General features: G+C 39.7%; 1 protein-coding gene across 1 annotated transcript in view; it reads left to right on the forward strand.

The window, feature by feature from the left end:
• Positions 1–14,820: 14,820 nt before the first annotated feature.
• ARID3A (AT-rich interaction domain 3A) overlaps positions 14,821–26,595 on the forward strand; it is a 1,395,207-nt gene continuing 1,383,432 nt past the window's right edge. The window contains exon 1 of the mRNA XM_044054833.1: positions 14,821–15,210. The gene's annotated coding sequence lies outside the window, so the exon portion shown is untranslated. The remainder of the gene's footprint in view (positions 15,211–26,595) is intronic.

The raw sequence follows: 26,595 nt of genomic DNA on the forward strand, positions 1-26,595 counted from the left end.
CATCATGAGTGTGTGTAACAAGGTAGGCATGTATGTCTTGGATTTTACTGCATATACTTGTTAAGTTCATATTTAGTAAGGTGAGTTTGGATTCTGTTTTTTGCTGAGATGTATTAGGTGACTGGTTTACTTTAGGGCTGGAAGTGATGGTTTTATGAACAGTGAGATATGGGTGTGGATGAATATCTCAGCTAATTTTTTAATAGATATTTTGCAGAGGGAAGAGTGTGGCCAGTTATATTTTGGTCTTAGTTTAGTAATTGATCGTAAATTGGGATACTTAGTTTTGAAATATTTATAGAAAAATAAATCAGATATTGTTTGTTAATAGAGATAGGGTGTTATGCAGAAAGGCAGTCTGGGTAGGTGCTGACATTCTTTGTGAAGACTGGTTGAAGTCCTAAGTATTTAAGGAGGTGGATTTGGTAATGGGTGATGAAGGCTAGTAGAGTGAGGACAAATAGTAAAATAATATGAGTTAGGGGCATCTTATTTAACTTGAGTTTTATCTTTGTTGTAAATTAGAATTAGAAAACATTAGGAGGGTACTGGGATGGTTGTAGAGATGTAATTTAATAGTTACAGGGAACAAGGATTAAGACAATTTGAGAGAGAGTATTGGTGGAAAACAAGAGTGGGTATTATTACTGGGAACAAGTCTGTTTATTGTTTTCATCTGGAGGGAACTGATGGTATTGGTTTGAGGAACGTGTGAATGGTGCTATGGAAGTATAAATGTAGGTTAAGAGGGCATGGGTAAGAATTGGGGTAGGCAAGTGAAGTGGGCCTGAGCTTTAGAGAGGGTGAACAAAACAGGTTGAAAACTTAGCAAGAAGACAGAGAAAAAACATTCAGTGACTTCATTTAAACAGCCACAAATCTGCTGAGAGAGATAAGTAAAAGGAACAGTGCAGTTTAAAAGACCTCTGAGCTAGTAGATGAAAGTCTTGATTTTGTTGCTCTCAGACACAGTTTTAGTAGGAGAGTTAGTCCAACATCACCTTGACCGAACTTCTTCTTCTTTCGGCTTTTTGGTCGCCACAGTGGATCACCTGTCCGCTCATGATTGGCAGTGGAGTTTTACGGAGTTAGAGTTGCCAGCCCAGCACCCAACCTTCCAAAGAAGGCACACACATGCACACACTCACAACCTAGGGCCAATTTAGAGTGTCCAATCCACCTACAGCATGTCTTTGGGATGTGGGAGGAAACCGGAGCACCCGGAGGAAACCCACGCGACCACAGGGAGGACATGCAGACTCCGCACAGAAGGCACCCCAGCATCACCTTGACCGAACTAATGGTGATAAAAGTAAAAAATTGCACTTGACTGTTTGAACAACTGTATAATGTAAGGAGGTTTCTATGGACTTTGAAATGCAAAGGCCAAAGGCAACCACAACCCCCAGAGATCAGCAATACTATGAGAAAAAGTAAGCCAGAATGCAATAGTGCAGGTCTGGAAAATTACTGGCTCAGAACTCTAAGCAGTTACACAAGGAGAGAAATAAACTTAAGGAAGGGAGACAGTGGACTGCTAAAAACAATGACATTAACACAGTTAAAGGAAACAGTACCAATGGGACTGCTGTGGCCTAAGAAAACTGAGCTATTATAGTGGACAAAGGTCTTTGCTTCAGGCTGCCATAATATTTGTAATTTTCCTAAAAATATAGCCCACGGATTGGTGTTCGAACTGCAGACTTCACTGTTACATATGTAGCTATTTGCTAGCAGGGACACTTCTATAGCAAGATAAAAACACACTAAAGAGACAGTTGAATGCACTGAGTCAATGTTGATTGTGTGCAAATACTAGCTCAGAGCTGAAAGTGGTTTAACAACTATCTCGGGCAAGGAGATTTAGGACAGGAAGGGGGAGACTTCCTTGAAGGCATGCAGTTCAACTAAAGAAAAAATGGGAGGTTATAAATAATGGGAATAGCAAGTCTGGAAGAAGTGAAGAAAATATAAGGGAAAGAAATAGTTTGAGTAAGAGCAGTATGAGTAAATGTGAGTGACTGTTGGGAAGTAGAGAAAGTAGAGAAAAGCTGACCAGCAGGATGTCAGTGGAGGAGGGTTTACAGACTATAAGGCTATTGCTTGCAAACTAGGACACTGAAGCACTTGTCTTCTGACTAGTCCAGGGGTCTGCAACCTATGGCTCTGGAGCCACATGTGGCTCTTCCACCCCTCTGCAGTGGCTCCCTGTAGCTTTGAAAAATAATGGGCACTCTACCACACAACACAGACACACACACACACAGAGCGATCGAGTGATGGACTTTAAATAAAAACCGTTCTTATAAACTTGCTAGAATAACATGATTTCTGTTACCATACATTCCACACACACATAGCGATCGAGCAATCTCCTGGTGGTAGCATCTCTTGAAAGGTTTCCATACCTCTCAAAGTCTTACCACAACAAATCTGGACAGAGCCACAAATAAAAGGGCACAAAGGAACAAAAGTAGGGATGGACTTCAAATATTGCTCTTATAAACTTGCTTGAATAGCATGGTTTCTGTTAATATCCATTTTCCACACACACACTTACCTGTCAACTGTGCAGATTTTCGCTGAATGCCCTGACTTTTGCCTCATATTTTTGGTCTGTTTCTCATAAAATTGTGGTTTTCTGGCAAATCATTGAGGGCTGAAGTCAGAACAAATAGATGTTTGAGTTTCAGACTTCATACCCTTCAAAAAATTCATGCTAATGCAAAACATGTTATTCTATCAACTTTCTATGTTTCTAAGACAAGTATTTAAAAAGTGTCCCTAGTTTGGGGCCTTTGTGCCCCACTATATATGTTTTTGTCCAGATTTCTTGTTCTAAGAGGTTGAGAGATATGAGACACACACACACACACACACACACACACACACACACACACACACACACACACACACACACACACACACACACACACACAGACAGACACACACAGACACACACGCACAGACAGACACGCACACACACTGACAGCAATCAAGCAATCCCAACAAAAGAACAAAAATAGGGACAGATGTTAAATATTGCACTTATAAACTTAGTTCTTTTATATTTAGGATAATAGCTATATATAAAACTTTTTACTCTGTGTTATCTTCAATTTTGGGGTCAAATAGGTTTTGTGGCTCCCGATCAATTTTATTTTGTGGGAGGGGGGCCAAAATGGCTCTTTTGATAGTGAAGGATGCAGACCCCTGGACTAGTCATTATGCAGCTAAAATACACACAGAAGACTGGATACCCCTAACACTTGAAGCACAATGGTAGAGATGCTACACAGTTTGTTCTATATAAATGGGTAGGTGGATTAAGTGGACTCAGACAGCCTACTGGATGAGCCTGCTGTGTGTATGCTTTAGGGATGTTTCCAGTGAACCTGTTGAAAAAGAGAGAAAGGAAAAAAATGATGTATTCAAGGTTCATTTGAAATACAATTAAATTATTATGGGATGAACTATATGCAACAGACCACTGCCACCAGTAAATGCATTGAAATTGCAAGTGGTTTCTTAATAAATATAGAAATGAATTTCTGTAATACAGCTGCTGTGGTGTGGCCACTTGGGTTACCAACTTAAGCAACATATTCTCGGAAGGAAACTAACAGTGCTGTTTTGTTAACATACTTACAATTAAGGACATTACTCTTTAAAAAAAACAGCTTTTAGCACCAGAACAACAAAGGAACACTGCAAAAATAAGTATAAGACAGGGAAAGTTTGAAAAAATAGCTTCAAACCTTCCCAAGCACTTTGAACAGAAGATTTAATAAGCACTTACTTTAACTTACATTCTAACAAACTCTTTTTGACGAAGAAGGGACTTGATAATGCTATGAGATCTCTACAGTTTAGGTTAGCTTTCTAGCTTATTTAACACCAGTTGTAAAGAGTTATGCTAATAAACTATGCATTAAGTCTTTATTAAAACACTGAAATTATGGGGACAACTACTGGAAACACTTACAAAAATTGCTGATACAAATTAACTAAAGTACAAACAATGATTACAAGTCTTACTTAGTAGAAGGTACATTTACAGGTAGAAATTAGGTTCAGCAGCAATGCGTGGAAAGCACCAGTTAGATAAACACAATCAGTTGGTACAATACGTGTACGATAAACTTCACACATTTGATTGTCTTTTCTCACTTACCTTGTACATACCCTTGCACCCTGCTAGAATGAGAGAGAGAAAGAAGGAATAATGAGAGAGTGGGAGGGGTGAGTGAGGTATAAAGCACAAAAGAAGGTGGAGCGGTAGAAAGACAATACAAGTAAATTACCCCAGAAACAAGCAATAGGTTCTGTGCAATTATCCTAGGTTACCCCCAAAAGATCAGCAAAACAATTATTTATTTATTTATTTATCTATTTATTGACATTTGATTACTGGGAAAGTCCAGCTGTGTAGATGCCCATTTTCAGTGAAGGCCTGGGGTGAAAAGCTTCAAATTAATACAAAACATTTTAAGAAAAATAATTACACAATCTTCAAAAATAAAATAAAAACATCTGCAGCTTAAATAATTATAACAAATTAGACATAATATAAAAACATTGGTTAAGAATCAATACAAGGTATATGACAATCATTTAATATTTAGAGAAATTTTAAACAGTTTGTTGAGAAATTAAAGGTAAGTTAGTCTAATACAAACAGGAATTGCAATATAAAGTGAGGGAAAACAGGGTTATGGTATACTTAGACAGAAAGCTGGGGAACAGAATTAGTTAGCAGAAACGAAGTAAGTGAAAAAAGGAGAGTACACAGATACAAGGAATGAAAAGGTAACTGTTTATGTCTAGGGATATAGTTTATCCTGGTTTAGAGCAAAATCAGAGACATATTTTAGCGAGGAAGTCTTTCAGCATAGTTTTGAAAAATGGGAGGGAGGGTATAGACCTGATGAATACAGGTAAGGAGTTTCATGCTTTAACAACCTTGTACAAGTACAGACAATGCCCAGCAGATTTGCTAAGTCTGTAGACAGACAAGGGTTTTTGGTCACTGGATCACAGTGACTGACTGGGAACATAGCTGTGTAAAATGTTTTTTAGTGCTGGGCAGGCAGATGGATGTTGGATAATTTTATAGATGGTAAGAAGTTGTGTATATGTTAGTTGATGTGACAGTTTTACCCAGTTTAGGCTTTTTAGTGCTATACAGTGGTGGGTTCTGAAAAGGCTATGTGCTGCACATTTAATGACTGTTATAACATTGTTCAAGTTTTAATTTTTGTGAAGCCTGGAGGTGACTATGGATGGCAGCGGCATAAAGAAGAGCAGGGGGGAAGATAAGTAGTGGCAAGTGTAGTTTTAGTTGCTTCAGTGAGAAAGTTTTTGGCTGTGTAAAGCATCGCTAGTTTTTGCAAAGTTTTTCTTATGAAATTTTGTATATGCAGATCAAATGTTAGATTATCATCCACTATCACCCCTGATAGTTTGCTATGAGAAGTGACATCAACAGTTGTATTATCAAGAAAGAGGACTTTAAATTTTGTTTTTTCATGAGAGCGGGCTTGGGGAAAAAGTAACAGTTTGGCCTTTTTGGGTTGAGCATGAGTTGCAAGTTACAAAGTCATGTTTCAGTGGTTGTTAAAGCTTCCTGAGTAATTTTTTGGAGGTGGAGCATGTTGAGAGTGGAATCATATGTGTATTGTACTAGGGTGCCTTGTTGTGTGGAAGTATAGAGGGTGTTGATGAAAATGTTAAGGAGGAAGGGACCAAGGATAGAGCCTTGTGCTACACTGGTGGTGACTGGGATGTAAAGAGAGAGCTTGGAGTGCCATTTTACTGACTAACACCTACTGGACAGGTAGCTTTTGAACCACAGAAGGATGGGTTAAAAGAGACCTAGCGAAGACAACTGAAGTAGGAGTTTGATGTGACAAACTATGTCGAAAGCTTTAGGCAAATCTAGAAATAAGGAAGAGACTAGCTTGCTATTATCTCTAGCTTTATTGACAGTATCTGTATAGTTCAGAAAGGCAGTGCTAGCACTATGGGAAGGATGGAAGCCATGTTGTGTAGGGGATAGGAGTTCTTCCTGCAGGAGGTGGTCTTGCAATTGATTTTGAATACGTTTTTCAAGTATTTTGGCGAGAGGAGTTAAGACTACTATAGGTCTAAAGTTATTAATGTCTGTTGAATTTCCTCTTTCGTGAAGAGGGATAATGTGTGACCTTTTCCAGAGAGACAGAATGTGGGATTACTGGATAGACCTAGTTATAAGGATTGAGACAGGATAGACAATGCTATTGCTGCTATTTTTAGGTACTCACTTGGAAGATCATCAGCCAAAGAAGAGCATGGCTTAAGTTTAAGAGTAATTTTATAGGATGTGGATACAGGTTTAAATGTGAAAGTGGATGTGGTGATATGTGGCTGTTGGGCAGAGGAAGTATTAGATGCTGAAGAAGCCTTAGTTAGATGTGCTATACCATCTATAAAATAAGGGTTCAACTGTATTGCAGTTCCGAGTGCCAAGTTATCTGGAGAAGGGTTTGGGTTGAATTTTTGGCTTGGATGTTAAGATGTATTTAATGGATGTTCAAAATGTTTAGGGTTGTGTTTAGTATTATTCTGAAAATTATTATAATATAGTTTTTTTTGTCTTCATTTATTTGTTTTTTAGTCCGAGTGTGAAGCATTCTGAAGTTTAAGATATTGAAGTGTTTTATATTTTTCCAATTCTTTCCATGCTTTTTCTCTATCCGGCATCAGAATTCTACTCTTTTGGCTAGCCAATCAGGAGATGGAAAGAGTACTTTGAGGGGTTGATGAATGAAAAGAATGAGAGGGAGAAAAGGTTGGATGATGTAGGGATAGTGAATCATAAAGTACAATGGATTAGCAAGGAGGAAGTAAGGATAGCTATGAAGAGGATGAAGAATGGAAAGGCTGTTGGCCCAGATGACATACCTGTGGAATTATGGAGGTGTTCAGGTGAAATGGCAGTGCAGTTTCTGACCAGATTGTTTAATGAAATCTTGGAAAGTGAGAGGATGCCTGAGGACTGGAGAAAAAGTGTTTTGGTACCGATTTTTAAGAATAAGGGTGATGTGCAGAGCTGTAGTAACTACAGAGAGATTAAATTGATCAGTCACAGCATGAAGTTATGGGAAAGAGTAGTGGAAGCTAGGTTAAGAAGGGACGTGATGATTAGTGATCAGTAGTATGGTTTCATGCTGGGAAAGAGCACTACAGATGCGATGTTTGCTCTGAGAGTGTTGATGGAGAAGTACAGAGAATGTCAGAAGGAGTTGCATTGTGTTTTTGTAGACTTAGAGAAAGCATATGACAGGGTGCCTAGAGAGGAGTTGTGGTATTGTATGAGGAAGTCAGGAGTGTCAGAGAAGTATGTAAGAGTGGTACAGGATATGTACGAGGGTAGTACGACAGCGGTGAGGTCTGCTGTGGGAGTGACGGATGCGTTTAAGGTGGAGGTGGGGTTACATCAAGGATCAACTCTGAGCCCTTTCTTATTTGCAATGGTGATGGACAGGTTGACAGACAAGATCAGACAGGAGTCCACGTGGACTATGATGTTTGCAGATGACATTGTGATCTGTAGTGAGAGTAGGGAACAGGTGAAGGAGACCCTGGAGAGATGGAGATATGCTTTAGAGAGAAGAGGAATGAAGGTCAGCAGGGTAAGACAGAATATATATGTGTGTGAATGAGAGGGAGGATAGAGGAATGGTGAGGATGCAAGGAGTAGAGGTGGTGAAGGTGGATGAGTTTAAATACTTGGGGTCAATAGTTCAGAGTAACGGTGAGTGTGGAAGAGAGGTGAAGAAGAGCGTACAGGCAGGATGGAGTCGGTGGAGAAGAGAGTCAGGAGTGATTTGTGACAGACAAGTACCTATAAGAGTGAAAGGGAAGGTTTACAAGAGGGTAGTGAGACCAGCTATGTTATATGGGTTGGAGACAGTGGCATTGACAAAAAGGCAGGAGTTTGAGCTGGATGTGGCAGAGTTAAAGATGTTAAGATTTGCACTGGGTGTGACGAGGGTGGACAGGATTAGGAATAAGTATATTAGAGGGTCAGCCCAGGCTGGAAGGTTTGGAGACAAAGCCAGAGAGGCAAGATTACGTTGGTTTGGACATGTGCTGAGGAAGGATGCTGAGTATATTGGGAAAAATATGCTAAGAATGAAGCTACCAGGTAACAGGAAAAGAGGAAGGCCTAAGATAAGGTTTATGAATGTGGTGAAAGAGGACATGCAGGTAGTTGGTGTGTACAGAGCAAGATGCAGAGGACAGAAAGAAATGGAAATAGGTGATCCGCTGTGGCGACCCCTAACGGGAACAGCCGAAAGAAGATGATGATGGATAGCCAAATTGCATTGTTTTCAGTATCTTCCTTCTAGGAGGTGCAAAACTATTTAGGGTATGTAGGAAAGTTATACTGAATTCAATTACAGCATCATCTAATTTTAGAAAGTTCCACTTAATAGAGGATAGTGTAGTAATGAACATAATGAACATTTCTGGTTTAAACTTGGAAAGGTTACATGTTGTTTTATAAATATGCTGTTTAACTGGATGTGTGAGATATCTAGTCGTATAGATTGGGAGATGATCACTGAGAGAGTCTGACATTGTACCTGTGGTGGGGTATTTGCTAGGGTCTGATACTATGATCTAGTCTGATAGGGAATTTGATGTCTTACTATAATGAGTGGGACTATTAATTAGTTGTGTGAACCCATACAAGTTCATATTAGATGTAGGGGAGTTAGAGTTTATGTGCAAGCAACTGGCATTTACATCACCTAGTAATAGCATTTATTGTAGAAATGTTATGGCTATCCAATGTAGGATATCTTCCAGTATAGCTGTATTGTCACCAGGAGGGATGTAAAGGACAGTAATACATATTTGTTAATAACTGTTTATTTTGAGGAATCCAATAAGAAGCTCTACTGAACTGAATTTTGGTGTTGGTTTGCTGTAAGGGGAAATGTGATAGGTATTGGGGAATATTAAAGCGATACCAACACCCTTCCTCTTTATGCAGTCATTACGGATGATATTATAGCCAGGAGGTATAACTTTGGTGTCATTTATGCTGGGTTTAAGCCAAGTTTCAGTTACAGCTAGAACATCAGGCTTATGCTGGGAAATCCAGGCACATAGTTCAGCAGTATTATTTCTTATACTTCTAACATTTACTGCATCAAAAATTAGATCACCAGAGTTGGGGATCTAACTGTTGTTCGGTTACAGAAGTGTGTGGGAGAGAATTTTCATCATGTTCATTGTGATAGATGGGGCCAGGATTAGGGTGTACATCTCCTAGAAGGATTTTACTATATTGGAGAATTATGCATACTTCATTTTTTGGAGAGGATTCTTGCACTTAATTTTGTTTTAGTTTGAGATGAAGTGCAATTAATCAGCCTATATTTGGAATAAAGGGGCAATATTAAACATGTTTGGTGCAATGTGTGGAGAGTATAAATGGGAAGTATGGATAGATGGTTGGGGCAGAGTTGGAGAGATGTTGCGAGATATTATTGAGTCATGATAGGATGAAAAATGGCACAGTAGGAAGAGAAGAATTAGACTGAAAGAATGCAGCTCTGGAAAATTACTGGCTCAGAACTCTTAAGTAGTTACACAAGGAGAGAAATAAACTTAAGGAAGGGAGACAGTGGGCTGCTAAAAATGAAATGAATACAGTTAAAGGAGAAAGTACCAATGGGACTCCTGTGGTCTAAAAAAGAGAGGTATTATAGCGGACAAAGTTCTTTGTTTTAGGCTGCCATAACATTTATAATTTACTTACAAATATAGCCCTCAGACTTGTGTTCGAACTGCAGATTTCACTGTTAAGTACATCTCTATTTGCTTGCAGGGACACTTTTATAGAAAAATAAAAACACACTTAAGAGACAGTTGAGTGCACCGAGTCAATGTTAACAGTGTACAGATACAAACTCAGAGCCGAAAGTGGTTTAGTAACTGCCTTGGGCAAGGATAAATAAAACAGGAAGGTGGGAGCCCAAGGGTGACTTCCTTGAAGGCATGCAGTTCCACTAAAGAAAGACAGGAAAATATAAGTAATGGCAAAAGCAAGTCTAGAAGAAGTGAAGAAAATATAAGGGAAAGAAATAGTTTGAGTGAGAGCAGTATGAGTAACTGTTGGGAAGTAGAGTGTAAAAGCTGACCATCAGGATATTAGTAGAGGAGGGTTTACAGACTACAAGACTATTGCTTACAAACTATGATACTGAAGCACTTGTCTCCAGAATAGTTACTATGCAGGCTAAAATACACACAGCAGACTGGATGCCCCAACACTTACAGAAAACACAAGGGCAGAGGTGGTACACAGTATGTTCCAAATAAATGGTGGGTGGATTGAGTGGACTCAGACTGCCTATTGAATGAGCCTGCTCTGTGTATGCTTTAGGGATTTTAACTGTATCTAGAAAAGAATTATTAACCTTCCACCCAACAGAACACTATTTTAGAAAATGGAAAGGATGCAATAGAAGGACCACTTGGACACATGCCTAGAAAACAGAGACAACCGTGTCAGCAGAATGTGAAGGTATACCAGAACAAACAAACACAGAGAAAGTTTATTGTAAGACAGCCTCATCTACTACACGACAAGAGCACTTTTGTACAACGTGCAGCAAGTACCACGTAAATAAAAGATGTGACACACTTTATTAAATTTGTGGTGCCATGTAACTCAGTGGTCTGTAACGATATAATTCCACCTGTGAAGGAAAGCTGATGTTAATGGCCATAGCAGCAACTGAGATTTATGTAAACAACTATTTTTTTCAAAAAATAAGGTCAGTTTCTGAGAAGTATAAATGGAGATAAAAATACAGTATGCTTAGAAATTAATAGTACAGGTATCAGCATCCACAAGCAAAACTTCACCTAATAGGGCGATTATTATTACTGTGAAGACAAAAAGAAATATATATTAAATCTGAAAACAATGAAAAGTTTTAAAATAAGTGCACCCCCTGAATAACTGTAAAACATGCAGCAACAACAACAAAAAAAAACAGACTGCAAAATTAAAATGACGAGGTGTGCCATAAGCCTCTTGAATGATACACACTCATATCTTAATAACATCCAGTTGTGCTGTGAACAAAAATGTAAACTTGCTTTTCATTATTTCTCAGGTCCAACACAATATTTATATTTAAAGAAAATCAGGAAAAAATTCAAATGAGTATAAAATGAATGAAAAAAGAAACTGACAATATATTAAACGTAATCATTTTTCACTTGTTTTGAACATTCCCTTGCTTAAAGGGATATTGTGGAAATTGCTGCTGAATCCAATTTTTGTAAACGCATCAACAAAATCTTGTAAAATAAGTTTAGTGCAGGAAATAATGTTACTTCTTTTCAGTAACTTCACTCTCACTGTAGGATTCCAAAATGTCTTGCATAAACCTACTCAGTTACTATAACCTTTCGAGTAATTAAAGGGGTATATTAACACTACATTCCGTGACAGAGCTAGCCACCCAGCAGTGTAAACCTTGGCTTTAGATTATTATCACTGTTGAAATGACACCCTGAGCCCATGTGCAAAAAATGGGAAAAAGGGTTTATGGATGGATGGATGGATGGATGGATGGATGGATGGATGGATGGACGGCTGGCTGGATTAACACTACATTACTGCAACAGAAAAAGAAATGTTGTTGTCATTGATACAGTTCAACTGCATGCCACACAAACACAGTTTGGTGCATTTGCCCAGAAATATAAGCTCTCCTGCACATTGAAGATGGGGACAATTGCACAGCCACTGATACAGTTCACTACATGTCACACAAACATTGCTACATTGACACCAAAAGATGAGATCTGTTTGGGTATATGAAGGACGAGGAAATTTGAAATGGTTTTATCAAATCTAGCATATGCCTTTAATTACTCCAAAATTTGTACTATAGTGTAAGATTTGTTTGAATCCCACCATAAATGTGAAGTGGTCTTGTGTGTGCTTGGGGGAAGACTCAGGTCTGTAATACTTATGGGAGATAAACAGATCCCCACATTAACTATCCAGCAGGCGTTCTTATCACGTCATTAAAGCTGGTTCTGAAACTTCTTTCCCATCAAACTATCTGATATTAAATCATCTGGAAGTTGGAACAATAAACAGTAATAACATACAATATGTTACTATGTTGAGGTAAATGAGGATGAGGGCATAAAACTGAATCTTAGATAAATCTTCCAAAACAATATTCTAGAAATATAGTCTAGGATAATCTGGAGGATTGCTATAACAATAGAGAAGTAAATTAGCTATACTTTCCTTTGTGTATTACATGCCCATCCTATGCCTGTAGATTGTGACCATTTCATAAAGAAATCTTTTAAACAGCTACAGATATTTCAAGGATATGGATGTTATATTTCCACTCAGCTGCAAACTGGTAAAACCACAATAAAATGAAAGGAATGTCAGACCACTGAAAAGCAGTCAGAGGAAAACTACAGGGTTGACAGCTGGGCAGAGGTATAGAAGTATGAATAGCATCTGGAACTGATGAACTTGCTTTTATTAAACACTAGCTTTATGGGAAAACAGACGAGAAATTAAAGCAAAAGAAGAGAGGAAGCAGAAGACACCATCAGATGCAACTGGTGGACACACTGTAACATGGACCTGAGGAAGCATTTGTTTCCACACAGAGAGCTGTGGACCCTTACGACAGACTGCCTAAATAGTTGGTGGGTTGCAAATCTATGCAGCATTCAAGAGACTACAGGTTGACTAGAAGTTGACTTGGGCAACACAAAGTGAGAGGAGGAGGGGGCAGAGGCTTCATATTATCTGCATCTAGAAAGGCAAAAATTCTTATTTTACTCTTGCATTATTTAATTCCATTTTAATTAGAAGCAAGTGGGAAATTGTGACTACCAGATCTTCCCCGAAAGGGGAATTTACTAGTCTCAATGCACCAATAACACTGCCATTGGTAGACTGTGGAAGCTGTTAGTTCAGACAAGAAAGCAGTTCCCTTGAGGTTGGAGGGGAGCATGTGGTGACTACTAGGATCAGGCAATGTTTCTAAGGTGGCACTGGGGAGGAGTTTTAGGGATTAGCAAGCAAGCATTAAAAATAATATTCTTGCAGTATGATTGATAGTGACCCTGAAGCTTGATGCCCAGCCTTTCTAGAAATGGAACAAAAGGGCAAAGGTATAGGCAGTAAGTAAAACTCAGTTATCTGATGGCGGAGGACAGGAAAAAAACTTCTGTTTGCAAGAGAAGCCTTCCTACAATGATGAATACCATATGCAAAGACCACTCCTCCATAGGCACATTTGGTAAGGAAGACAGATTCTACATTATCTGAATCTAGTTTCCCTAGCTAATCCCTACCAGCCTATTTTTTTTCTGCAGAAAACGTCAGAGCGAGCAAGGCAACAGAGTTTGCATTATACTTTTCCTGTCTGTGAATGTCTTAGGTATTGCTTAGTCTCTAGCAACTACATTACCTTTAACAATGTTAAATTATTACTTGGGCGTGGCCTCATTCAACAAAAAAAAAAAAAAAAAAACATTTTCATTAGGAAGCTGCCCTAATTATTTATAGAAACAGACATAATGTGTAAAAAATGGTACTTATTAATTTATATTTACAATTAACACAATCAGTAAAGCAAAAAAAAAAAAAAAAAAAACACGGGTAGGCAGTATACCAGTGAGGGGAGCTTGGAATATTGTTCTGAAACTTCTGCCTACATCCCGTGCTTCCCAGTTTATAGCACAATAGGATGCACGCCCCAAAAGCAAAGTTAGTGTTATTTATACAAATCGTCATATGGAGATAATGTAAAATTCAAGGTTACTGCTTTCTACTATTTTATTTTCTATACCTGCTAAGAATGTGTGTGGGATTAAAACATGCATACCTCTCAACCTCTTAATGTAAGAAATCTGGACAAAGCCAAAAAAACGACCCCAACGTAGGGACAGATTTTAAATATCGTCCTTATAAATATTTAGAAAGTTCTTAGAATAAAAGTATTTGAAGTTGGTATGCATTTTCTGAAGGATATGAAGTCAGAAACTCAGATGTATGCCATTATTTACTGACTATGACTTGACAGAAAACCACACATTTTATGAGGAACGGGCCAATAATATGAGGAAAAAATCTGGACAGCTGAGAGGTATGAAAACATGCCGTTAATACGCTGACATTTTTACGCTAGATACATTGGTAGTACATTATACTGGTTAAATGAAGACAGGACACTTAAGTACTGGTTTGACTAAAACGCTATCCACCACGGAGTACAAATTAGTTCACCCATAAGTCGTGTATGTTTAGCTAAAGTAATGCTTTTACATGTGAAATCTCCCACTCGCTACGTTTTGCATGCTTACTACTACTACTGCTGCGGCACTGTTACGGAGTAAAACGCATATTTTACTTAATTATGCCTACTAGTAATGTAGAAGTCAGTGAGCTTCCAAGTTTGGGACTACACAGCTAAAGTCTTCTGCCTGACAGCTGATCTTTTGAGACAGATACCCCCTCCAAAACCAATGTATATTGAACGTCAGAAAACAACTCAGATTCCACTCTATATCGTTTGCTGTTATGATTTGGTGCTATATTCCCTTATCCACACAACCTATAATTCATTTCCACTACCGTACACTCACTACTTTGAGAGATATGAGGCTGTGTGTAAATGGTGCACGCTCCACAACGAAGTCCAATACCTTTATGTAAACAAACGCGCGCGCACACTTTTCCTTTCGTTATTTGGCAGTTGACTCGGATCTATAATGTTGTTGCGTAACATACACAAAGAGCTGAGCATTTGACGACATCCCCTGCAGGCCTTGGCCCTTGTCGTTTAAGCCCGGCCTCTGATTCAGAGGTTAGGAATTTGCATCTGATCGCTATTTGTCACCCAATGATTTGTCTATCCAAGAAATGTGCACGCCTAAGAGTGGGGAGGGGGTCGGTATGTCCAATTTAGCAGTCGCCCATGAACTGTGCAAAAGAAAGGGGAAAATATATTTTTAGAATCTTAAGCATTTCCTATATGGTTTTAGATAATATAACAGGAGGAGAGGATTAAGTTTTATCTAAAACCCCGGACGCATATACGGGGGTAAAAGTTTTATAACCCCGATTACCGGAATTACTGCAGGCAGTACACAGGGGTAAGTTTCCTTCTGTTTTGTTATTTCCAGTTTAATTATTTATGGGGGGTGTATTTTCTCTCTAAATGCCTTACTGTACTGCGCGGGGGAGGGGAAGTGAATAAACATGCCTTTCTAGAAAGCATTTGTACTAAACAAAGTGACCCTTAGTTGGGGAAGGGGGATGGGTGTCCTTACAGTCAAAGGTATATTGGGTGAATGTTGACTTGTTTTGCTTGCTGGTGTTACGTTAGTTTACCTTTGAGAAGATGATAATTGGGCTTTGGTGTCACATACTTAATTACCATCTGGGGTGGTAATGGCTTTCGCAGCCCCTACAGTAGCTGTTTAGTCGGTGTGTATCACTATGTGCTTAAAGTTACTTTTACAAAGCAGAATGAAAGCCGGCAGTAAGGCCAGGCTGAGTATAGACTGGCGAGCTGTCGCCATTTCAATAAGCGTGCTTAATTGGTGTGGGAATCTCATTGGGTAACATTAATTATTAGAATATGACTTGTATGTTTTATGTCAGGATGTGAGGAAAATGTGTAGCTTGTACATTGAGGTATACGTTACTTTGTCGTACCAAATAAGTGTATTGTAGAAATGTGTAATGCATTACGAAGTTAACTTGTTAGTCATTTTCTTGTTGCATTTTTTTGCAAGGGAATACAGCCACGCTGTTTGTTCCGCAGATTTGTTCTTGCGTCCACCTCTGTTTAACCACAGTTGCAGAAACCAAATCATCCCTGAAGGAGCTTGCTCTGTTGTTTGTAAAAGGGAACCCTATGCCTGAGACATATGTGATAAGTTATTTTTGTTAACATTTATTACTTTAATTTTTTGTCAGCCTCTAAAGTCCATCTTCGCTTTAATCGATTTGTTTTTAAGTTTTCACTGACCACCATAAAATGCTTTTACTGGTCGTGTGATAGGATGTGGCCTTTCTCGCATTTCTGTAGTCAACAGAATAAATGCAGGACGCACTGCATGTTTTATTGTCAAAGCTTATATAATTGGAATTTTTGAATATTTGCCTTCATATTTTCATTTTGCAAAGCCGAAAGAAGAAAAAGATGAAATGTTCTTAAGAAATTGCTTTGTGCATTAGAAATTCTTGAGTTCGCAAATGTGATAAAAGTAAGCTGGGAAATATTGATCTGTGGTGTGTATCTTAATAAATTCTGTTGTGAAAAATTAGTAGCAATAATATTAAAACAGAAACATATTTTTTATTCTGTAAAGGCATTGCTAGGTTGTAGTAACATTAATGGTTGTTATGTCATTTCTATGGGAAGTTAAGAGAGTCATTCTGTGTGTGTGTTCAGTTTTTTTTTTGGGGGGGGGCTTAAAATTGTGCAGTTAACATGCTGCAGAAGAACAAAAAAACTAAATGGTTTAGCAGCATCATTAACGTATTTTCATATACATTTTATACATGTGCCAGACTACTGAATTATGGTGAAGTTTACAAATTGGATGCAGTAATGTTCTGGAATTCAAATAGTTTTTTAACAGCTTGAATGCATCTATTTTAATAATTACTAAACAAAAGTCCAATGGCCAACAGTTGGGTGTGATGTTTATGTATAATCTACTATATGTGTGATTGTTGACTAATGTCATTTGCATTCTGGGTATATCAGTTACAGCAGAAATGTCATGTCTGGCTATGGCTTATTACAATTCATTGTCTGTTTGCTTTTGGCATGGTGTGCCATGTTGACCTTATGAAGTTGTGTGTTATGCCAGTATACTGGCTTTAACTGTTTACATTGCCTTTTGACTGACTGGCTGCTTATATGTCTGTGCTTGATTGTTGTTGGTTTTTAGCAAATCTGCATATTAAGGAGGGAGATGGATGCTACCTCATTAGTTAATGATCTTTGTGATGGTAGACATGTTGAAGGCATGCTACACTTTTGTTTAATTTCTCTGCCATGCTATCCCATAGCTACATATATCTGTATTGCTGTTGACTTAGTGGTGCCATTTGCAGCAGCCATACTTGAAATTCTTGGTCGAGTTGACCATTTTTCTCTCCAGATTATCCTCCATGCTTAAAATGTCTTCAAAAATTTTCAGATTTCATGCTTTTATTCCTTTGGTGTTTACTAAGCAAAGCAGAAATGCAAGCAAACTCCACCCTCCCCAACACAACCCAAATGACACATAGCCCACAAACTCAGTGTAGCACTCAACCACAGCCCATAAGGCATAACGTACCAAACACTCTACTCATAGGTGACTCTATAGTCAGGCACACTGATGTTCCACTCACCAGGCTAAACAAGGAGAAAGTTACTGTCAGCTGCCTGTCAGGTGCCAGGATCCGCCACATAACGCATGCACTCATGTCACTCCACAACAATTACAAATATGACACTGTCATTGTCTATGTTGGTGTGAATGACCTGAGACGTACCTCCCTGGACTACATGAAAAGAGACATGGAGGAGCTCTCCGATCTTGTAGCCCAGGCAGGTATGACCATAGCCCTGAGTAGCATTCTGCCATCACCCAGAATGATACCACAGTACAAGGACAAAATGATTGACTTCAACAATTGGCTAGCTTCTGGTGTCATTCTAAGGGGATCCAGTATTTGTCTGCCTGGGACCACATGGTCGACTGACCACGATGCTTTGCCAGAGATCGCCTGCACCTGTCGCCCTTGGGATTCCAGATACTGGCTAAGGCTCTTGCCACCACTATAGTGCCTTTTTTAGGCAAGGTTCAAATGACAAATTCACCGCCATAACAGGTACAAGCAAGCAAAATCTGAGGGTAATGCTACTTAATGCTAGAAGTCTAAACCTCAAAATGCACTCACTCGAAGCACTCCTTAAAATGGAGAACATTGACATCTATGCAGTGACAGAGACCTGGTTCAAAGCTCCAGAGAGCACCCCTGCGTTTACCAGGCTATAATTCATACAACACCTTTAGGCCACCTAACCCGGAACGAAGCACTAAAGGTGGAGGCGTGTCCATATTCATTAAGGATATCCACACCTCCAGGCTAGTTGCACAGCATAATGCATCCAAAATTATCCAAGTGCAACTAACTCTGGGCAAGACCGCAATCCAAATTGTAGCTTGTTGCAGTCCCCCCACCATGCCCCAGGATTTCCACTCCTCATTTCTTGTTACACTGGAAAGTATTGGGGTACAACCCAACACCCTAATAATGGGCGATTTCAACTACCCTACCATTAACTGGGAAAACTACTCGTACCAACTCTTTTGCTCAACATTTTCTGGAATTCATAAATTCCAACGCCTTGGGTCAGCTTATTCACACCCCCACCAGGGGCAGCAATATCCTAGACCTGGTCATTACCAACATGGGCATCTGGTGTTCCACACCAGAGGTAAATTCCTCGTTGGTCAGATCCGAACCACAAGCTAATCACCCTAGACATCCACATCCCGCCCCACCCTCAATTAGGGAAACCACCGTAAAAAACTTCTCCAAAGCCAACTTCACACTTTAAGACAGAAGTGGCAAACTTCATGACACTCATGCAGACGGACAGTAGAGGTACGACTGCTGAATCCTACACAAATGCACTTTATAAGCACTTACACAAGTGCATGGATCATGCTATCCCTAATAGAACCAAGATGCTATTCTCCAAAAAATGGAAGCCAGTCTGGTGGTCCTCTGCCGTAAACAAACTAAGAAACTGTTGCAAAAAAAGAGTAAAGAAACTGTTGCAAAAAAAGAGTAAAATCCTATGACTGGAGGAACTTCCCTGGTCAACCTCAGTAAGAAGCTGAGATCCCTCATAAATCCTCCAAAGCTAGTTACGAAAACAAAATTGCCACTGACTCTAAAGACAACCACAAAGCATTCTATAGCTATGTCAAGAATCTCAATGGCAACACTCAGATCTGCTCTGAGTTATGGTGCTAAATATACAGAACGAACTGATATGGCCAACATCCTGGCAGATAGGTTTAGTGCTAACTTTACCCCCCTCTCACCCCCTTAGAGGGCCCATCTCTATACCGAAAGAATGCAAAGTTCCTGTAATCATGGCTGCACAGGTAAAAACACACTCTCCAAAGCCAAGAACACAGCATCCATGGGACCTGACAATATCCCAGGCTGCGTTCTACATGAACCGCAGATTGAACTGGCACCCTACCTACCTAAGTACCATGTTCAATCATAGCCTCACCTCAGGCTTTGTGCCCACTGAATGGCGCACAGTGATGGTTATCCCATTCCACAAAGGGGGAGCCACAGCAGACCCTGGGAACTACCGCCCCATTAGCCTGACAAGCTTGGTCTGCAATTATGTCACAAGATGGGTTGCCAGCTGGCTCACGGACAGAACCCACACTTTGAAAGTAGCAGACTCCAAATCCAACTTCAGACCAGTGACAAGTGGAGTACCACAGGGTTCAGTCCTGGGTCCTTTCCCATTTGATATCTACTTCTCTGAAGCACAGGCTAACACAGAAGGCCTTTGGCTAACAAAGTTTGCAGGTGACTGCAAACTAGGAGCCATAATCGAAACTCTAACTATGTGGACATACTACAAAAGGGCCTCACTGAGACAGATGCCTGGTGTCAAAGCCATGGCCTGAAGCTCCATGCCAAAAAGTGTATTGTCATCCCCTTTGGTAAAAACTCTGCACCCATGGACTACCACATAAGTGGTAGTCTACTTAACACTGAAAGTATGATGAGACCCAGTGACACAGGTGGACAGTAGTCTCTCCTTTGATAATCACATTGCCCCAGTGGGCAGGAAATCCTTCTACGTGGCTCGCCTCATCACAAAAGGTTTCTCATCCAGAAAAAGAGGTCCTTGTTCCCCTCTGCTCATCACTCATTAGACCCATTATAGAGTACAACGCCCCTTTTGATATATACCTCACAAGACCTCTACAACAATTGGAAAGGCCAGAGAGATACCTCACAAAGAGGATTACTGGCCTCAAACAGATGCCCTACGCAGACAGTCTCAAAAAACTCCAGCTTTACTCTGTTGCATATTGCCTACTCAGAGGTGATCTCTGCCTAACTAACATACAAAGGTATGTCAAACCCAGAGTTGTTGGACATGGTCCACTTAAAAAGAAACCCCAATCCCTCTGAGCTACATGCTCTAGGGACCTAAACCCTGTCACCACAATAAACAGACCATGCTGGAGGGATAGATTCCTGTCCCAGAGACTTCCAATACTCTGGAACAGACTACCTACCTATGTCAAACAGAGCTCCTCATTAGCACTCTTCAAGAAAAATCTTGGTGATTGGATGGGAAATAGGAAATTCACCCCAGGGATCACTTATGTGGCTCTGCTCGACAGGGGCACAGGAAAATAATTTTCTTGGGTGGCTAAAGCCAGGGTACCTTTTTGGCTAGGCTTCTATAGGCCTTACGGCTAATTGCCTAGAACCTACCTATAAACTAATGAATAAATTAACATTGCTATAGGTATCCAAACAGCTAAATGAATTAAAAACTGTGCGCTATAGCCTTCATGACAGATTGCATTAGACACGTTACTGCTTGTGCATTCCGACTGTCCTACTTCAATTGTGCCTTAATGGTGTGGCAAAATCTTGTCTTCAAGCCCACACAAACTACAGTGGGCTTTTAATAGGTTTACTCAATTTGTCTTGGTCTGGTACTCTTGTTAACACTGTTGTGAAGACCTAAGCTAACATGATTGGCTGGAATTAAGTTTCTTATTCCATCTTAATTCCATGGTGGTGGTGCTGCGGTAGCGTTGTCGCCTCACAGTAAGACGGTGTCCGGTTTGATTCTCTGCTAGAGCGTCTTCTGTGTGGACACGTGCGTGAATGGGCGTACCTTCATTGAAGGTTGTGCGTCAGGGCTGGTAACTCTGTACGTAAAAATCAACTACCAGTCATTACCGGACCGGAGTTCCGCTGTGGCGACCCCTAACCGGGAAAAGCCGAAAGACACAAATTCCATCTTAACTAGCCATGTTTTACATAATGTTGCACTCTGATAGTTGTCCAATACTTTATGGTAGTAATCTGGTGCTTTCCTCTTTAGGTCACTTTGTTTCACATGGTTCCCTGTGATATTGAAAGAGTTGATCAGAACAGACAGTTTTTCGAAACCTGCATGGTTAAAAGATGGAATAAGTTCACAGGTGGTGGTTATCCGCTGTTTAGACTGAAAACCTAGTTGCACTTGGTGGTTTTTATCAGTGTGGGATTATTTGAATTGGATAAATGCAGGTCTGCTGACTTTTTTTTCTGTATGTGGTATCTTCATCTCCTTATTTCACTTTGTGTGTTATACTTAAAAGTTTTATCACTTTCTCATCCATTCCTTTCCTGTATCTCCTTCCACTTATCTCTGTCACCTCCCTTTTTCTTTGTCTCCCACGATTGAAGAATAGTGATGGCTGAACTGAGTCTACAAGACTACTTACTCTGCCTTGGTAAATTGTAAGGTGCTAGTAACAGCTGTGTTAATGAAACCAAATGCATAATGTAATTATGTTCGCTCGTTGCCTTGATGTTCATTGTGTAACTACTTCCTCTGCAACAGCATTTTTTTTTCTTTTGTTTTGTGTTCAACTCTTTGTCACACTTTTTTCTCTCTGTTTTGTGACAGAGACTTTTCGTTGTCTTGTAAGTGTAACATTTATTGGTCTTTGTTATCCACATGGTTCCTTTTTACCTTTTAGACATGCATTTGATTTTTTATGGGCCTGCACTGTAAGCCAAGCTTACCCAGTTGGACCTTCTACTTGGCCGAGGAAAATAAATGATCTGCATGTCGTGAACTACTGTGACGGTGAGATTATTTTTTATTGTTAAAACAGTTTGGCTTTTTAATGGACAGTATGTTCAATACAGATTAGTAAGCAGCCTCAAACCCTCCAAAGAGGTTATAGAAGAGTCTGTATCCAGTACCATAGGGCAAAAAAAAAAAAAGCACCGTTCGTCGAGGATAGACTTAAACTGGGTAAACTAGGGGGGCTCCCTTATGTTTAAGGGTAACTTATTACAAAAGAAAATAGTATTGATATGGCAATACTAACCTGGTGTTACTAGTTCATTTTTAACACCTTTATTGAATTATCACTTGATATATGCAGATTTATATAAATTATTCAGTTCCTGACCCCTTTTCTTAACAAAAAACATCTTTATTAAACCATCACTTACGACATAGGCAATTGTACATTGTTATAAAAGAAGACAAACCACACCGACACAATCCTAGTTGCAAGTATTTTACATCACAAACCATACTGACGCACTCCCAGTTGCAAACATTGTGCATCCATTATAATCTACCCAATCATTTTCAGTCAAACATTACATAACTCCAAGTCCTGCCTTCTTTTAAATCTCATTCCTCCTCTGTATGTATTTTTCCCACAATTCCCATTTTTTTCCTATGTAGTTTGCTCCTACCCTCTTCTGAAGATCTCAATTCCAGTTGTTTTATCTCTTACTATATTCACTACTTCTAGTATAGTTGTTTTAGATTTTGATTTCCGTTTTCTAGTAATTGCTTTTTTGGCAGCCGCCATAGTTAAGACACATCAATAGACGCATCAAGGCCTTACCATGTCTACCCAATTCCAGTTGTATATCATAGCTCAGAAAAAAAATAAATCTCCCTTGTGGCACTAATCTGCCCACCCAGCATCTCCGACAGTGCGTCCCACAGGGAATCCTTAAAGTCAGTCAACTCCCCGCACTCCCAGAAAGTATGTTCCAATTACCTCTTTCTTCCCTGTCACACCAACACTTGCTGTCTATCTGAAGAAAAAATCTCTGGAGTCTACTTCGGGTATAAAAAGTATCTATGTAAACATTTCCAAGCAAAAATCCTAAATCTAGATTTTGTTGCATATATGGGAGACATACATCTATTCCCCCATGGTTTCTTTGTGATTTGCTTATCCAGTCTCTCTTCATAGTACTTTCTAATTTCTGATTCTTATAGTTGTCGTGCAGTATTTTTTATGTTCTATTAATTAATCCTTTTTTAATGGCAGCTTCTGTTCTAGAGTCTATTAAAAATTCTACTAGTGCTGTTTTTTCATTTAGGATCCCTTATTTCTTTCTCTGCACCTATACTCTTACCTTTCCTTGATAGGAAAGGCAGTCTCTAACCAGCAGTCAAAATAGAATGGGAAGACGCCAAGAATTTCTCATCTTTATCGCTCTAGTTACTTGCTCCCAGTGTCATGGTTCCCTTGCCGATTTTCTCCAATAAGTTCCAGCTCCCTCTTGTCTGTATCCCTTGTTGCAGTCATCCCTATTGGCAGAATCTCCTTTCTCCATTTCTGTGTTTAACGTGGTGTTACTAGTTCTCTGAGTTGTTGTTGTATCTTTCGGCTTTTCCCAGTTAGGGGTCGCCACTGCAGAACTCCGGCCCTGTAATGATTGGCAGTAGATTTTTACGTACCGAGTTGCCAGCCCTGACGTACAACCTTCAACGAAGGTACGCTCCACTCACGCATGTCTCTACACAGAAGACGCTTTAGCTGAGAATCGAACAGGATAACGTCTTACTGTGAGGCGACAACGCTACCACATCACCACCACCGCAGTTGTAGTTTAATTCTCGGGTGGATGCTAATAGTACATTATTTGTCCTGCTACAAGCAAATGTTTAACAGCTTTGTTGGAATCTTGTAGAAAATAGCATTTCAAAGCTGTTCTCCTGTTTATCACTTAGTAGCTGTACTGAACCTTTTCAAAACACTCTTGCTCCTAGTCATCAGCCTCCCTCCTAGACATTTGGCTCATTTATTCCCTATTACTGGGACAAAAGGAAGAGGCCATCATTCATTTAGTCATTAGGGATAGTTTGAGTTTTTTCACGCAACAGTACATTTCCCTGCTGATGCCAGGCTTATGGAGCAGGAGGGGGGCGTACAGTGAGTTGACTGCTCTGGAGTTCTTTCACTACTTCATATGGTATTACCAGTAAGCAGTCCGACTCCTTTCTGTCAAAAATGAGAAGTGATTTCCCCCAGTCTTCATTTTTTTTAGAAGTCTTATTTCTCTCTCTAATCTTAGAGCACCCACGCCCTTCCACTAATTTCTCACAGAGGTGAGTGGTATATGCCCTGTCATTCCTTTTCCTTCCTGGGGCTTCTGTTCAAACTCTGTACACCTGAGTGTGATAGTAAGGCCTCCATCCCTGTGCACCATGGAGCCAGGCTAGGAAAGTGCCTCTGCACTGTTTCCATTGTTATCATTTCAGATTTACTGTATGTGTAGAAGGTGGTGCCAGATTCAAGATGAAATGAATGAGCAGGAATTTGTACAAAGGTAACAAAAAAACCTTTGGATGTCTTGATGCTGTTTATATGCAATATGTCACTTGTAACCAACCGGATTACAGCATCTGATAGTGTTTTTAATGTGAGGTGTAAATTCCCAGCTGCTATGTATATACTGAGGTCCTTTGTACCGTCAACAGAGGAAGTTACTTTTTATCTAGTGTGTATTCGTAATCTACATTTTTCATTCTTGAAATTTAATGAACCTTTTATATTTTAAAATAAAATTCTGTGATTTATTAGCCCATAGGTATATCTCTGATTCAGCTCTGCAACTTGAACTGATTAGCCACTGAAGATGCACTGGTCCCACTTTTAAGTGTCCTCTGCACTGTGACCATGTGAAGTATTGTCAGGTATGCCAAGAGAAGTAGGGCAGTGGATGAGTAACATATGCCAGCACAGCTAGCTAGAATTTAGTGAAGAATTATTGTAAAGTTGCTTGTGTTAAAAATGTATCAACAGTGTGTCCTGGTGGACAGAGGAAGAAATGTGCATATATTTTTGTAACTATTGAAACTTATGTATTGTAACGGAGGATACTGGAAGAGAAGAGGTTAATCTCAAACCACCTGACTTTGGAAAATAGTAAGAAACTAAATTATTTAATTTAGGCCATAAAGATTGTATCTTACAGTTCTCAATGCAGCCAGAGATAAAAAGTCTGTACTTCCTGCATTGTCATTGGGGTGAACCAAGTGCTACTCTGGGAAGGGTAAGGTTTGAAATAGTTTTATGACTTCCAGGAGCTGCAGCAGATCTTTGCAAGGGTGTGTGTGTGTGTGTGTGTGTGTGTGTGTGTGTGTGTGTGTGTGTATATATTATTGACACGCAGGTGCTTAATCTTACTTCTATTCATGGGAACCAGAAGTCAGATGACCAGATGTATGTGATGTCATTCTGTAATCCATAACTAAAAATAATGTTTAATACTAGATGAGACGGAAGTATCCGTGCACTCTGTTCTTGGAACCTGACAAGGAAGGATCTCTCACCTACTTCATCTTGCCTTGCTTTAGTAAGTGACCAGGGAATAGTAATTCTTTAGATCAGTCAGAAAAATATAGTGAGATTAGTTAAGTACTGTTTTTCTGCATCTGTGTGAATCGATTCATCTGTGTTGTTTTTAATATTTCCTGTGATTTAACCTCTGGTGTTTACTGTAAATAGATGTTTAGTATTTTTATGATCTTTTCTTATTTATTATTAAGTACATTTAAATTTTATTTGTGGCTGGTCGTTTGGAGAATATTTTAATCTGAGTATTTGGTGACAGCTCTGGCTGCTCCTGAAAGCCTTGCTGTTGGTTAAACTACCATTTGCATTAATATTAATTTCACTCAGTATAATTGGGTACCCTTGCCAGAGCCTTAGAATAGCTGACTTTGAAGTGTCTGGTGGCAATGTAACTGTCTTTATAGTCTGGGCAGAAGGGGGCATAGCTAGTAAATATGTGCCAGCCTTTCCCAGGTGCGTGTGTGTGGTGAAAGTATCAAATCTCAGTGTGTGTGTCAGCTGTTTGGAGCAGGGACACAAGTACGGGTTTCACAGCGAGGGTGTTGGAAAACTTGGCTTGGACACTCTGCTGAGATCTCAACTCTATAGCTGTGCTAGTGGGGAGTCTTTTTTATTGGGGATTGGAGGGAGACCGAAATCCAGACCCCGGACTGTGTGTGTTCCATGTGTGCTCTTAAGGGAAATTGTGCTTGATGCGGAGAGCTGCATCTGGAAATGCTGGGTGTATCCCTATTTGTTCCAAGTGAACATCCCTCTCCAGTGCCATTGGTGAGGATTCAAGCTCTTTGGTTACTGGCCCAGAGTGGGGACATCACATGCATTTCATTAACATTTCCTGTGAGAGTGAGACTTGGATCATATTAACAAGGTCTGGCATCTTGTCGCTTTGTAAATGTTTTGTTATGGAGTGTAAGAGTGTAATGCTGAGTCTACACCGACTTCAGGGGGGTGTGTGTGTGTGTGTGTGTGTGTGTGTGTGTGTGTGTGTGTGTGTGTGTGTGTGTGTGTGTGGTGGGATGATCTTAAGGTAACATCCTTTTTTTGCTTTCCCCACCACTGGGTATAACCCCTAGGACTATT

The sequence above is a fragment of the Protopterus annectens genome, chromosome 13.part0 (genome assembly GCF_019279795.1).
Source record: "Protopterus annectens isolate FY-2018-M chromosome 13.part0, PAN1.0, whole genome shotgun sequence".
Taxonomy (NCBI): Eukaryota; Metazoa; Chordata; order Ceratodontiformes; family Protopteridae; genus Protopterus; species Protopterus annectens.